The sequence below is a fragment of the Euprymna scolopes genome, chromosome 44, assembly GCF_053919585.1.
Source record: "Euprymna scolopes isolate OS-2025 chromosome 44, ASM5391958v1, whole genome shotgun sequence".
Lineage (NCBI taxonomy): Eukaryota > Metazoa > Mollusca > Cephalopoda > Sepiida > Sepiolidae > Euprymna > Euprymna scolopes.
The window spans coordinates 27447974-27462489 of NC_136525.1; the positions used below are offsets into that span (position 1 = coordinate 27447974).

General features: G+C 30.9%; 1 protein-coding gene across 1 annotated transcript in view; it reads left to right on the forward strand.

Moving 5' to 3' along the window:
- Positions 1-2923, forward strand: part of LOC145268747 (dynactin subunit 5-like) — a 47961-nt gene extending 45038 nt beyond the window's left edge. The window contains exon 7 of the mRNA XM_080124339.1: positions 2704-2923. The gene's annotated coding sequence lies outside the window, so the exon portion shown is untranslated. The remainder of the gene's footprint in view (positions 1-2703) is intronic.
- The last annotated feature ends 11593 nt before the right edge of the window (positions 2924-14516 follow it).

Sequence of the window (14516 nt, forward strand, 5' to 3'; positions counted from 1 at the left end):
TGCACCGTTTGTTCATTTTCACCAGGATTTGACGTTCCCTGCGAACTTGTGGGGCTAAATGGGGGGAGGCAATGCTGAACTACGTCATTTTTTATGCCTCGTTCACTGTGCACGGGGGATCATGCATGCTTCACTTGTTACATTTCAAAACATTGTAATCGATTTCATATCCATATTTCTGTTCCAATCAATTTTATCGACAACAAAAAAAACAAAAATAGAAACCGTGCAATCTAAAGTGGAAGGATAAAATCAGCGTTATAGATTATTCGATCACAAACGACCCTGGTGTCCAACTCTGTGCCGTGGGGAGGCATAGTAAATAGGTACAATCGGAATTGTGTTGTGATGATTGGAAACAGAAAAATTGGAACTTTTCATGGTATCCGAAAAATTGGATATTGAAGACATTGCCACAGTTGCTGCAAAGAAGGTAGGGTCTCTTTACCGTGTTAGAAAACTACTCACACCTGACAGTATCTTGTATCTCTACAAAACCTCTATCCGTGCATAGATTATTGCTGCCACATCTGATGCATTTACCACTAGTATCTCGCTTTCAGACAGTGTCCAAAAAAAAAGTCCCAACCTAATACTTATAGAGATCCCGAGATGCTGGAAAGACTCAAATAGTTTCTTCCTTCAAACTGCAAAACTTTGGAATTCCCTCTTGGTTTCTTGCATCCTTGACAATATTGACAAATATGCAGAAGTTCAAGTAAAATGTGAACAGATATCTCGCTGCTCAACTCCCTACATATTTTCCCTGTAGATTTGGTTCCAAATAATAACCCCTTTAGTCCAAGTGGTACTGTGCCTTGTTTGAAGTCAACAAGAGTAAATAATAAAAAACCGGAAAAGTCATGTAAAACGAAGATATTGCATTTATATACGAGCATTGTCTTACGGTTTGTCCAAGTTGATTTTTCAGCTGCTACTAGATATCAGCTTCCTGACTTAAATGATTACATAATAACATTGATGTTATTACTTCTTTCGTTTCCCTTTTGCAAAACTCAATCATGTTGTGCAATGCAGAAAAACAAAAGCAACAATTTATTTCTACAAAACGACCAAACTAAACAACATTAATAAATATTTGAAAATATAAAGAACTTGACACATAAAAACTTTTAGCAAAATGATTGAATCCGAAAAGGGTTGATATACCATAAAATAAAACGTAAATATGGTAAGCACAATGACAATCTCCTTTGTTGTTTTTTTATATACAATAAATAGACAATAAGAAAATATTTCTTTTGTATTACGACCAGCACCGCATTCGGTTTTTGCTGCCTTTTTTCTGATGTGGAGAAATGTTTAAAGGGAAATAATTCATCACATACTAAAAATTACAGGAGCATTTCTGAACCGGAGTTATCTCCCTTACGTTAATAAATTATGATGATCATTTGATCAACGTCATTCGTCCACCAGTCATAACTACAAATACTTAAAACTAGAAGGTCGCACGGCGTTTTCTGGTCGTAGAATGCGCTTAAATATGATATTTTAGTTTATGCAGATTTCGTATTTATTATTATTGAGCCAATTTTCTATAGATTATTATATTGTACCCAATATATGGTAGTGCCTCCAGTCGTAAAATATGCTTAAAATATATTTTAATTCATGTAGATTTTGTATTTATTATTATAAAGCCAATTAACTCCATTAATTCAATCCTCAACCCTATATGTAGTAGTGATGTCAAAAGTAAAAAAAAAGATATATGTAACTTGAGTGCTATCAATTAGAGCCCAAATTCCTGAGTTCAACAGAAATATTCCCGAGTTCAATAAAATATGTCTGAAAGAAGGTCAGAGGTTTCATCAACTGAAATGTTGTGAAAATGACATTCAAGATGATAACAGTTGTTCGATGAATCCAAATAATTAGGATTAGATTGTTTGAATCAGGAAAAATGAGTTTGCAAAGACAGTTAAATAAAAAAAAGAAATAAAGATAAAATCTAAAATTAGTTTGTTTCTACTCTCTCTCTCTTTCTCTTTTGCTACAGCTTAAATAGTATTACTACCTGTGGTGATGTTTTTAATGATGAACTATTCCAATCTTATGTTTCTGAATTTTTGAGATGAGGATTGATAATTTGGATTATATGAACTACTGTTCAAAAATGTGTGAAAAACAAGATGTGAAATCTTGCTTGTTTTTCACACATTTTTGCTGATGTATCTTCTTAAATTCGGGAAGTTGCACAGAATTTCAAACAGATCTTTTATTTAATCCACAAGTACCATGTTCTCATCCCGATAGCCAAGCCAAAGTCTTAAGTAATTTGTATTCTTTGTATCGTCCACGCTACCAATTGGACCTTCAACTTCCAGAAGGATGTCACTTACATTAGTGATGATAAAAGTAAATTTTTGCCAGAACAGATCTTCTGGGATAACTCTGGTTGCCCCTCTAGAGATAGGGGTAAAATTGCCCCCAAATCGTTCATCCAATCATTTGGTTGCACTTTTCTCAATAACTACGCCTTGAATTTTTTTTTGCAATTTTGCACAAATATTAGTCATGGTGAAAGTAAATTTTTCACTCGTGGAGGGGGGGACACACCCCATGCTTGGTTTGTTTTTTTTGTTTTTTTTGTAATTTTCTGTATTTTTTTTAAATTGATGAAAATTTCAAGTTTTTTTTAAAATTGATGAAAATAAAAAATTTTTTTTTTTTTTTCAGATAATTTGGTGATAAATGCATTTGCTTCGACTGCAACAGCAAAAATGTCCGACAAATTTGTCAATTGTTACGTGTCAGCCAGCAATTCTGTGTCTGTTTCACATCAAACATTAAATGTCTAACATTAAAACAAAAATTATTTAACTGCAAAATAAAATAGATTTTTTTGTCTTTTTTTATTAAAAATTTAATACAAGAATGAAAATTTTTAATTTTCAAACTTTGTTTTGTGTTTATTTTCAGAATTTTAATTAATTGACGCAAGTTCCAAATTCTCTCTCCTTCGTATCTTTGATCATGCTACGATTTTTTTTTATTTACATGTTGTTATCTTTGATGCAAGTTTTTTGTTTTTTTTTTACAAAGGATTTACCGCTTATCAAGGCTCAGACATCACTCGAGGATAAGGGTTAATGAGTGTATGTAGTTGTTGGGACAATAGCATCGTAATTGTTGGTGGAAATTTGGTATAATTTGATTATTTAATATTTTGGTATAATTTGATTATTTGGTATTATACCAAAATACCAAAATAATATTGATTATTTGATATTTTGGTATAATTTGATTATTTAAGGTTTAAGGGGACGTTCAACAAGAAAAGGTGTTTACATTGGACTTGAAGACAACCATATTGTAGTCAGCTGGAAAGCAGGCCAGTGGAACAAGAATTTCACAGTCAATTCTAGAAAAGAATTCATGGAATCCACGTTTAAGTTTAGGTACCAATAGAGAGTGTGGGAAATTATTGATGGTGGTTTTAGCTGGACAAGTTTTTTTTGTGAAAGTTTGGCAAGGAGGAACCAGAAAACCACTTGCCATAAAAATAATTTGAGTTTGTAAATTGTGAAATTATCGAAATGCTTTAACGATTTCATGTTATATTTATCTATCGCTGTCGTCTGTTTCTCTATCATCCATATATATCTGCCTGTATCTCTTCATATATAACCTCCTTTTTTTCTCTTTCTGTATCTCTTCATATATAACCTCCTTTTTTTCTCTCTCTCTCTCTCTCTCTATATATATAGATATATTGATCTCTTTATCTCCATCTATCTTTCTATGTCTCTACATACATCTATCTTTCAATATATCTTTATCGATATCTGCATCTCTTTATATTTATCTCTCTCCATCACCTCTTTCTCCCTCTATATATCTATATCTATATATCTCTGTTTTTCTCTATGAATTTACATGTCTCAGGACAGCTCTGGTACATTCAAACAAATCCGAATTTAACTAACTTTGACACTTTGGGTGATTCAAGTGATTAAGTTTGAAGTATCGCAATGAGGGAAGATAAGATGCATAATACTGTTTTGCAGGGTGATAGGCTTAAAAAAATGCAGGGAAATCACACAAAATGCCATCTTTATTTTTTCACCATTTTGCTTGCAGCAGCAACATGTTATGTTTTGCAATTTTCTAGATGAGAATTTGAATTATTTGGGTTACTGTTCTTGTAACGACTTGTGACATCTATAATAGAAATCTCACCTGTCTGCTTAAATGCATGTATGTTTTGACAGAGGCGGTGGATTTTCATGAGATCACTATCATTTTGAAGCTTCGGACAACAAATATAAAAATATTGGCTAAAAACATTAATTCCTTCATCCTCAACTTGGCAATTTTTCCAGGGAAGGGTTGCTTTTTGTGCCGATATTTTTGAAAGTCATCCCCTCTTACTAGCCTTAATTTAAACCTTCACCACTACCAGTTTGGCGATGGGTGCAACAGCAAAGACGTTATGTTTTTTTTTTTCACATTCTTTTCTTCCTTTGCAGCACAGGTTCGAGCCTGCCTGCCTACTACAACATTTTTTTTTTTTGCTCAACACACACCTTCAAACACCCAGGCAACACCGGGCACCCAGGCTAGTAATCAATAAAAGTGCTAATTAATAGTTTGAAGAGAGTATTCTTGAGGTTGAAGGTTCAATCCTCAGAGGAGGTAATACTAGAAATATAATTACAAATTACTTAAGACTTCTATCTGGTCGTGACTGATTGAATGAGAGCAAGCTATCTCCATGGATTAAATAAAGGTTTACTGTTTAAATAGATTACCTAGTTTGACGTGATGCACTTGAAGAAGGTCTGAGATTACACCGTCTGAAATGCTGTTCGAATAACATCTGAGATAAGTATAAAACCACATTTATTTGCATTTTTTTTAGCAAGAACTGTCATAAATTAACTTTTTTTATTCGAAAAAATAAAATAAAATAAATAGATAAAAAAAATTTTTTTTTATTTTCATACATGCTCCTCATTACACAAATGAAGGTAATCTCTTAGAGAATGATCTCATGACACAAGAACAAATACATTCAGTTTTGACCATCCGACCAGACAGTTCCTTGACATTTTTTAATGCAGTTGAATAACAAATAACATTTTGGAGAGAATATTAAATTGCCTCAATTCCAGTCGATTTATTCTTCCACGACTTTGTTAATTTCAACTGTTACTAAAGATAAGTGGAAACAAAAGCGATAGGTACAGTATGATAGAAATGTGGAGGGAAGGGGGGGGGTCAAACAGTGAAAGAAGTTAAGTGATAGCAAGAAACTAAGCTAAGAGATAGATCGCTTGCTAGGATAACTGCAAATTGTGACTAATTAAACTAATTGAAATTGTAACAGGCTGTTATACTTTAGTAATTCATAAAAATAAAATTGGAAAAAACGAATAAAAATCCGGGTCAACATTTTTTTCTTTTTTAACAAAAGTATTTATCTCCCATCTCAACAAAACTTTAAAATTTTTGCTGCTACATGTCCATTTAACCTGGTGGAGAGTTTCTCTTTCTTCTGACCACATGCTGGCCACAGTCGGCCCATTTTTGCCTTCACTTTACACGTCCATCTCCCTCGACTTTCTTCTTTTTTCCGAGCACATGGGGTCTTTTTTCTTTTTCTTCAGATGCGAGCCCGAACATATTTGCCAATTTGCATACGCATTCAAATGCTGCTCCTGCTGCTAATACAATTGTTTGCCATTCATCTTTCGCCGCCGCTGATATTTTCATACACGCTCTTTTACAAAATAAGTTGGGTTTTTTTAACATAACTCAATCCCAACACTAAAATATAGTTAGCATGGATATTGTGTGATAGAAAAAAGGCCTTAGGGAAACAAATGTTGATAAGAGTTACTATAATAATAGGGACGATAATTTATGTTCCTTTTCCAACGTGAACTGCATAGATGTGCTGATAACACGCACTGATCAGGGGTTTAGATCATCCGTATATTAAAAGCCAACTTTTACTAGACAATATCTAAACTCAAACTTCCAATATCCATACAATGTTAAGAAAGGAATCATCCATTGCTGACAAAGCTACACAGAAGCAATATGTAGTAACAGCACAGATGAAGCTTTTAAGAAAAACCCTCTATTAGTTCCAAGAAATCTGAACCAAACACCAAAGAATATAGTAACTGTATTTATTCATAAACAGTAACCAGATTCTTTGCCTTGGAACCTTAAACGATAGGTTTCACTAGAACTTGTATCAGTTTATTTTTTTAATTTATTTTGAACATCCCCTACTGTTTTTATCTTCTCCCCTTCTTCCTCTACTTTCTTCTCTATTTCTTCCTTCTATTATTATTGGCTCTTTAATGATCACAGTTATTTCATTGTGGTCAATATTTTTGTAAATATTACCTACGTGAATACTACCCTTTTGATTTACCCTTGTAGCTACTTTTGATTACTATTTACCATTTTATCCTATTCCTTCATCCTCATTTCATATCGAAATGTCATTAAGCCAGTTCCTTCTATAGTTTGCATTTTGTATGATTCTGGCATTTCTCCTTTCCTGATGAGAAGCATTTAGCTTCGAAATGCCATAGCCTGAAGAGATTTTTTTCTTAAATTTCCCCTTAACTTTTCCTTATTGTTCTGATGATATAATAAAGTTACATATAACTTTTATTCTTCATCTTTCATTTAATATATATCTATACACATGCATACATACATACATACCGGTTGGTTGCATCCCACTGATAAAAGGGGAAAAAAGTCAGTCTCCAATCTTAATTTTTTTTTTAATTTTTAGCAAATGCCTAGATTTTCTTTGCCATCTTATGCAGGTTTTGCAATCTATGACTGCTTTACAGAAATTATCAAATATAAATAAAAAAAATAAGCAGCATTTATAAATGAAAAGAAAGGTGAACAACAAAGATGAGAAATATTGCAACTAAAAAAAACATGAAAAACTTACTTTAAAGATGATAATCAGATAAAAAATAAAAACATTTTAATTTTCAACAACTTTATTTCTTTTCAATTCTTTAAAAAAACAAAAACAAAATATACTAATGAACTAAAAAGACTCTTGATATGGTCCCAAGGCGAATTTTTTTTTTCATTTACATAAAATTGGAAAAATATTTTTTCTCTTAAAAAAAAAAAATAAATAAATAAATCAATTAAAATAAACATTTTTTTTTTAATTGAATCGACACACATCAACTCTTCGACAAAGCAATAAATATGTTTTTAAACAAATTAAATGACTAAAACAAAAGATTAAATCATGGCAATTCCTACACCAGGGCAGACAATCATGCAATTGGGGTCTTTTACAGGAGGTGAATTTTCGAAGATAATTGATATAGCAGTTAAAAACAGAAGGGAAATTTCACGGGTGAATTTTCCCTTGCGTTTTATGTTTTTACATAAAAAAATATTAAATTAAAATTTTAAGCAAATCAGGTGGAAGATGTTTTAACAAGCGAATTTTAACAAAAAAAAAAAAAAAAAAAAAAAAAAAAAAATGGAGGAGGAGTATTTCTTAAAGCAACAACATTGTCAATACAAAAAAAAGAAAAATTTGATCAACAGTGGTAATGCTATGCTGGTTAGTAATAGCTGAACCGAGTTCACCCACTGTTAACTCTTGCAATCGCATTAACACCTGTTCCAATCTGTGCTCCAATGGTATCAGCAAGGAAAACAAAAAAGCATCAAAAATATATTTTTAAAAAAAAGTGGGGGGTTCGTTTGGCTGAGTTTGTCGAGTCATAAATAAAAGATTGTTTTTTTAAAAAGAAAAAATGAACCGCATTTTCATCATCACAATTGAACAGCAGTTATTTAAATATTTTTTGTGTTCTTACACAGAATTCAACCTAATTAAAAAAAATAAAAATAAAAATGCAAAAAATACAAACAAATATTCATGATGTACGTACATGTCATGCATGTACACGAAGATGTCATATTCCAAAAATCACCTAAATTGATCAAGTAGTTTTGTTTTTTAGCAAAGTAAATTAAATTATATGTCGAGGAACCTGCGTGCTGCAATGTTTTAGGATGTGTTAAAATTCGAAGGCAACAACTCAATCCAACTTCCAAGATTTTGTTTGTATTCAAAACAATTAAAACTTTAATTGCTAAAAATCGTAAATTTTGATGTTCTTAAAAAAAAACAACTTGATCAATCTACTAGTGTTGGGACAGAATCAGGAATTGAAAAAATCGGAACCTTTGAGGGTATCAGAATCGGTATGGAGGGGGGGGGCTCATTTTGGATTCCAAAACTATTTTATTTTTGTTCCTAGAAATTATAAAGAAACACATTTATTCATCAGAAGAATATTTATAATGTTATTTAATAAATGACAGGGAACCAGGATTTCTGGTTGCAATTTAATTATTTTATTGGTAAATTATGGCAAACAAAGTAAATAATCAAGAATTCACTTACTTTTATTGCCTTGGGAAACCTTTTGAAATGTTCACACTTATTTTAGCACCTAGGTGATAAAAGTCAGTTACCCCTCAGAGTGAAGCCTCCTGACAAGTTTCATTTTTAATTTTTTTGGGTGCTGACCTGGTCTCCATTATCTGGACTGGTCATCTTTAAATAATCCTGTTTTATTGCATTTATTTTGCTACAAGTGAAAATCACAAAAATCTCATAAGGAGTTAATCAAAACTGGGATGAACAGTTAAAAACTTATCAAATTCTAAAAATGAAATTATATGTACATTTAAAAACACCCTCTCAATGAGATTCTACTTTTTTTAGGCGACTATGTGTGAATGCACTGAAAAAGAAAACAAATAATTATTGTAGAATTTAGAGTTGCATATAAATTTAGCATAAAATGACCCCCTTTTTCGGGGCCATTCTAACTTTTAGGGCAGTTAAACAAATTTTTTACCACTAATCTTAAATCTAACAGACTATGTCATAAAACCACTTGTAATTGTTTTATTTTTTGCATTACTGCCCAGACTTAGGGTTTGTACTACGAAAAAAGTCAGGTTTTTGTATGACTATTTGCAATATCATATTTTATACTAAATTTTGATCAGGAACATTAACATGACTAAAATATTAAAATGAAAAAATTGACTAAATCTTTAAAACGCTGTCTGATCCATAAAAAACGACCATTTTCCATTAACTTTTTATGCAAAACCGACTTTTTGTTTTCTTTATTTTTTCAGGCCATCTGTAATCGCTTGAAAAATGAAGAATCATATTTTTATTTGCTGGTGGATTAGCATAAGTTGCAGAACTCTAATGAGAACTTTCACAACAAAATGTTATAATTGCAATTTGGCAAAAAAAGAAAACAAGTCACAATAATTTGTTCAAAGTTTTCAAAGTAATTACCTAAAAAAAGTAGAATCTTATTTTTTGAGGTGGACTTTGAAAGTAACACCTAAAAGAAAAGTAGAACCTGTTTTGTTTTTTTTGGTGGCGTTTCAAAGTAATTACCTAAAAAAAAGTAGAATTTTATTTTTTGGGGTAATCTACACTTTTGTATTATTAGTAGTAGTAGTAGTAGTATTACTAGTAGTAATAGTAGTAGTATTCCTGCATTATGTTTTTCTTTTTACCGTAAAACAAATGAATCTAATAACCAATTAAATTTAATAATTAGGATAAGAAATATGAACATTGTTTTGAGAAAGAGAAGAATAAGAAGAATAGTTCACCCTCCCCCATCCCTGAAATTTCCATGTTAAGAATGGTTTTCTAGGAAATTATTTTAATAAGGGAAGAAGGATTTTCTAAACTATTCGCTTTTTAGTCCTCTAATTGTGCATAAAAATCAACTATTTTCAATAATGAAAAAATTCAAATAACATTAAGAACGAACCTTGTAAACCAGCTTTGTTTTACAAGAAATATAAATCTGTGTCTTGTAAAACATTTGAGAAAAATATTTAGAGAGGTTTACTTGCTCCCCACCACCTACCCTAGTATACATTTTACAAAAATAAATACAAACATTACAATGGGTTTTAAAGTAATTAAACACATTTTTTTTTTTTCAATCAATAAATCTCTAATTGTATATTGAGAAAATTTCAAAGAATCGGAATCAGTACTTATATTGGAATCGAGAATTTAGAACGAAATCGGTAATTGTATCAGAATCGGGGAAAAATTCTAGAATCGTCCCATCATTACAATCTATGTAATTTTAAAATCTTCGTTCTGTGACAAGTACATACATCATGAATTTATGTTTTTTTTATTTTTAAATTAAGTCAAATTCTAAATAAGAACCATTTTTTAATATTAATAAATAAATACAGAAACAATTCTTGTTTCAGATAAGCGACTTCGCCAAAAATTTGGGAAATTATGAAAAACAAAAATATTTTTAAAAATTCTTGTTTAGTTTTTTTCTGTTTATTTTTTTTTTTTGTTTTTTTTTTAACAAAAATATCTCTAACACCTTTTTTTTTTCTAAAATATATATAAATATATACACAAAATTTCACCTTTAAATATACAAAAACCCGAGATTAATAATTAGAGATGAGAAATTTAAATCCCTTAAATTTGCTCATCACATCAATAATAAATAAATTTAAAAAATTCAGTTTTGATACTTTGAAACTCCACATGAGGTTTGGAATTGACGTTGCTCCATTTTGAGGGCGATTTTTATATTTTGTTCTTTAAAAAAAAAAAAAAAAAAAATTAATTTATTGTCGCTTAGCACATTTACAGCAGAATTATGGAAAAAATTGTTTAAATTATTTTTTTTTAATCTTGGTTGTCATAAAAAATTCCTGATGTAACCTCCAACTTTTTTCAGATGTATTTTCAAACTTAGAAATTTTATCAAATGTAGGAAAACTTTGAATTCCGAAACAGGAACAGAATCTCAAAGCAAACTATAGAAGTAGAATATTCCACCATTTCTAAGCGAATAAAAATGGTACTTTTATGTTATTCTTCATTATTATCACATGGAATAAGGATTAAACCTTTAACATCCAGAAGACTGTGTCTTAGAATTGATCATTAACAACGCTATTACATATTATGCCACGTTCAACATAAAAATTCCAGAATTTGAAAAGATACACCAAAAAGGTTGCAAGTTACATTGGCTGACACATAAATATGAATCAATTTTATTGGTAAAAAAATAGTGAAGTGCAACAATATAGTGTGTGAATGATCAAAGCAAGTTTAAACCTGGATATGGTAGGCATCATCACGACCTGGCAGGATGTACTAACAGAGCAGAAATATGGACAAAGAATGCTGCATTTTTTTGTTGAGATAAAAGTATCGATGGTACATCTTCCATGGTGTCCGTGAAGAATGCAACAAAGTGTTGGGATGAAAAACTTGTATTAAAGTAAATTTAACAGAATGTATACCAGAATGAAGCTGGTCAAGCAGAATTATCATTTGTTGCTCGCATAAGAACAGATTAAACAATAAAACAACCAAGATGAGAATAGTAGTTCTAATAATCCAAATTATCTTCATCTAAAATCTTCTGGAATTTCAAAAAAGAAAAAAAGAGTTACTTAGATTTGTGCACAAAAGGTGATTAACAATTAACTTCTAAACCCGAACACATACTTTAATACTTTATAGCCATTCTAACTGAAATCCTTCCATTAAAACATAGAAATTGTTTATAAGAAACTAGCCGAGCCGGTGTTGTCCAGGATGTATTCAAGTCATTTTAGTTTAATTTTTATTTAACACATTTTTTAAACTCATGCAAAAATAAATAAAATTTTAATTGTAAGGGAAACAACTCTTTTTATATTCTTCTTTAAAAAAAAATTAAGAAAAAAAAAATTATTCCGTTTTATGATTTTTAGTTTTCGGTCATAATTGAAAAGTGTTTTAATTTTCCCAGTTAATAATAAAAAAAAAATAAACTGTAGCAAAGTATATTTTTATTTATTTATTTGTGAACTCCTCTTCATAGTTGTTGTTTTATGATGTTTCGGCAAACTATTCCTCTGGACTTTGTCAGATAGTTAACCGTGACGATATACAAAACAACAACAACTATGAAGATAGGGATAACAGTCCACAAATAAATAAAAATATACAAATGGCTCATCTCAAAGGATTCCAATAAAAATAATCTAGCAAAGTATGTTATTATAGTTTCAATAATATAACAATAACAAATGCAAATCAGTCAAACTAGTGATATTTACAAAATTCAAGCTAAAATTGTCCACAAAGATCATTGGTGCAATGAATAGAGTACTTGATAAAATTCAGTTCTAAAAGTTACACTCTTCTGGAAGTTGAAGGTTCAATTCTCAATACAATTGTGAATTATTTAACACTTCTACCCAGTTATGGCTGATGAAACGAGAGCATGCGGATTAAATAAAGGATTCCGTTTAAAATCCAGTGCAGATTCTTGAGTTTGATGGAAAAATTCCAGAATTCAACAAGATACACTTGAAGAAGGTCGAAGATTACATTGACAGAAACATTGTGTGAATAACACTCAAGATGAAAAAAAGTAATCCAAAAAATCCAAATATGAATTATCAATCCTCATCTCAAAACTTCAGAACCAAAAATATTTTTCTTTAAAATATTTCAATGTGGTAAGTGACAACAAATTTGCAGGCGGCTTCAATTTTGAATCTTTGAACATTGAATTCAAAAGAGGATTTTTTTCTTTTTCTGAAGCAACCAAGACTAAACAGTTTTGACACAAGGTCAGTTTAAAATAAAGAGGGATTACACAAGTATCAGGGATTGATCATGACGCAGTTTTAGTGCAATATGAAAGGGAGATGTTTGATTCAATATTCTGAGGCACTCATTGCAAAATGGGACCAAAACAATTTCAGATCTGCTACAAAAACAGAAAACAAAAGTGGCTTATCTTCGGTTTTGATTTGTGTTTTCCATATTTTGCTATTTGCAAGATGAAGATTTTCTGGTATCACTTAAACGCGACACCCTCCCCATTCTATCTGAGGTGGGGACACTTTCATTAAATTAAAGAAAATTTCTATTAAAAGAATAATTTTCAAATTAAATCCACCACTATGCATTTCGGTGTCTTTGTAGCCAAGTCAACCATTTAAATCTTTTTGTCAATTGTTGAAAACCAAATGAATTATTCTGTGACCCTTTGAAATTTGAAGAGGATTTGAAAGTATTTAAACTATCAAATAAAAGGTCATTTGAACTGACTTAACAAATCCTCATTTAATTAAAAGCTTTTTATATCCAATAATTTTATAAATGGAGATCAAAACAATATTTAACCTTTAAAAAGAAATAGTTAAATTTTTAACAATTTGGATCAATGTAGTTTAATGCCCAAACAATACCATAATTAAATTTAACATATTTTTCAAACTAGACAAAATTTCTATTCAATTCAAAAATCAAGTTATAAAATCAATTTTATGTTTATATTTAAAGTAAATAACATTTATATAAAATGCACATATTGAAATAAAAATCACTTTGTGTGTGTGTGTGTGAGAAAGAGAGAGAGTTTCTAATAGGTTCCGAAACAGCTGTGCCTATCTTTTGCAAATTTCACACAAAGATAATTTATATGTTTGGCAGTGTTCTTAGAGATGTTTTGCACAGAAATTCATCCCATAAGTATCAAAAATCAAAAACTCCAATTTTTTTTTTTTTTTTAATTTTTTTATTTCACTCACATTTACCCCTGACACGGCATATCGCCACTTGGATGTAAGGTTTACTATTTGGGACCATGCCTAGGAAAAATTGACAAAATGTTGCTTTATATTATATTTAAACTTCTGCATATCAGTACAGCCAGGGAAGCAGACAGCAGGAAGGGAATTCCAAAGTCTAGCTGTTCAAGGGAAGAAACTATTAGAATAGAAAGCTTTCTGGCATTTAGGGATCTCAACAGTAAAGGGGTGAGATTTTACTGTTAAGCGGGTTTGTCGAGGATATGTACGTCGAAGGGGCACAAGTGCAACGAGTTCATCAGAACACATTCCATTAAAATATTTGTAAAACAGGCACAGAGATGCAACATTGCGGTGATGGGACAGGGGTTGGAGCTTAGTTGACAAAGTGGAACATTGAAAACTCTTGTAACACTAAAGAGAGGCCACATCAGACCTGTAGGGTTGATGTGACGTTTCTTTTAGTTAAAAGTAATTTTTTGTTCCCGGACGATAATCGGGTTGAAGGAATAAAAATTATTATTAATTTTTATTTGTGAATAAATTCTGAGCTAAGTCTGTTGTTGAAATGGCGGCGGCAAGAGTGCCTTTGTAGCGAAAAAGAATGCATAAAATATTTTAGCCAAAATACACAGGCGTTTGATCTCCAATGGCCGAAATCATAGTGTACAGGAGCCGGAGGGGTGGGGATTTCACACCCGCAATTGGCAAAACTATGAGCCAAAGTTGACCTGTGAATTTGACAAGTTGAAAAGTCGGGTTGTTTTTGATCTAAGAGAAACACACGCAGTGACTCGGCATTATGTTTTAGAACAAAGAATAGAAAAAAAAATGAATTGTCCGAAATT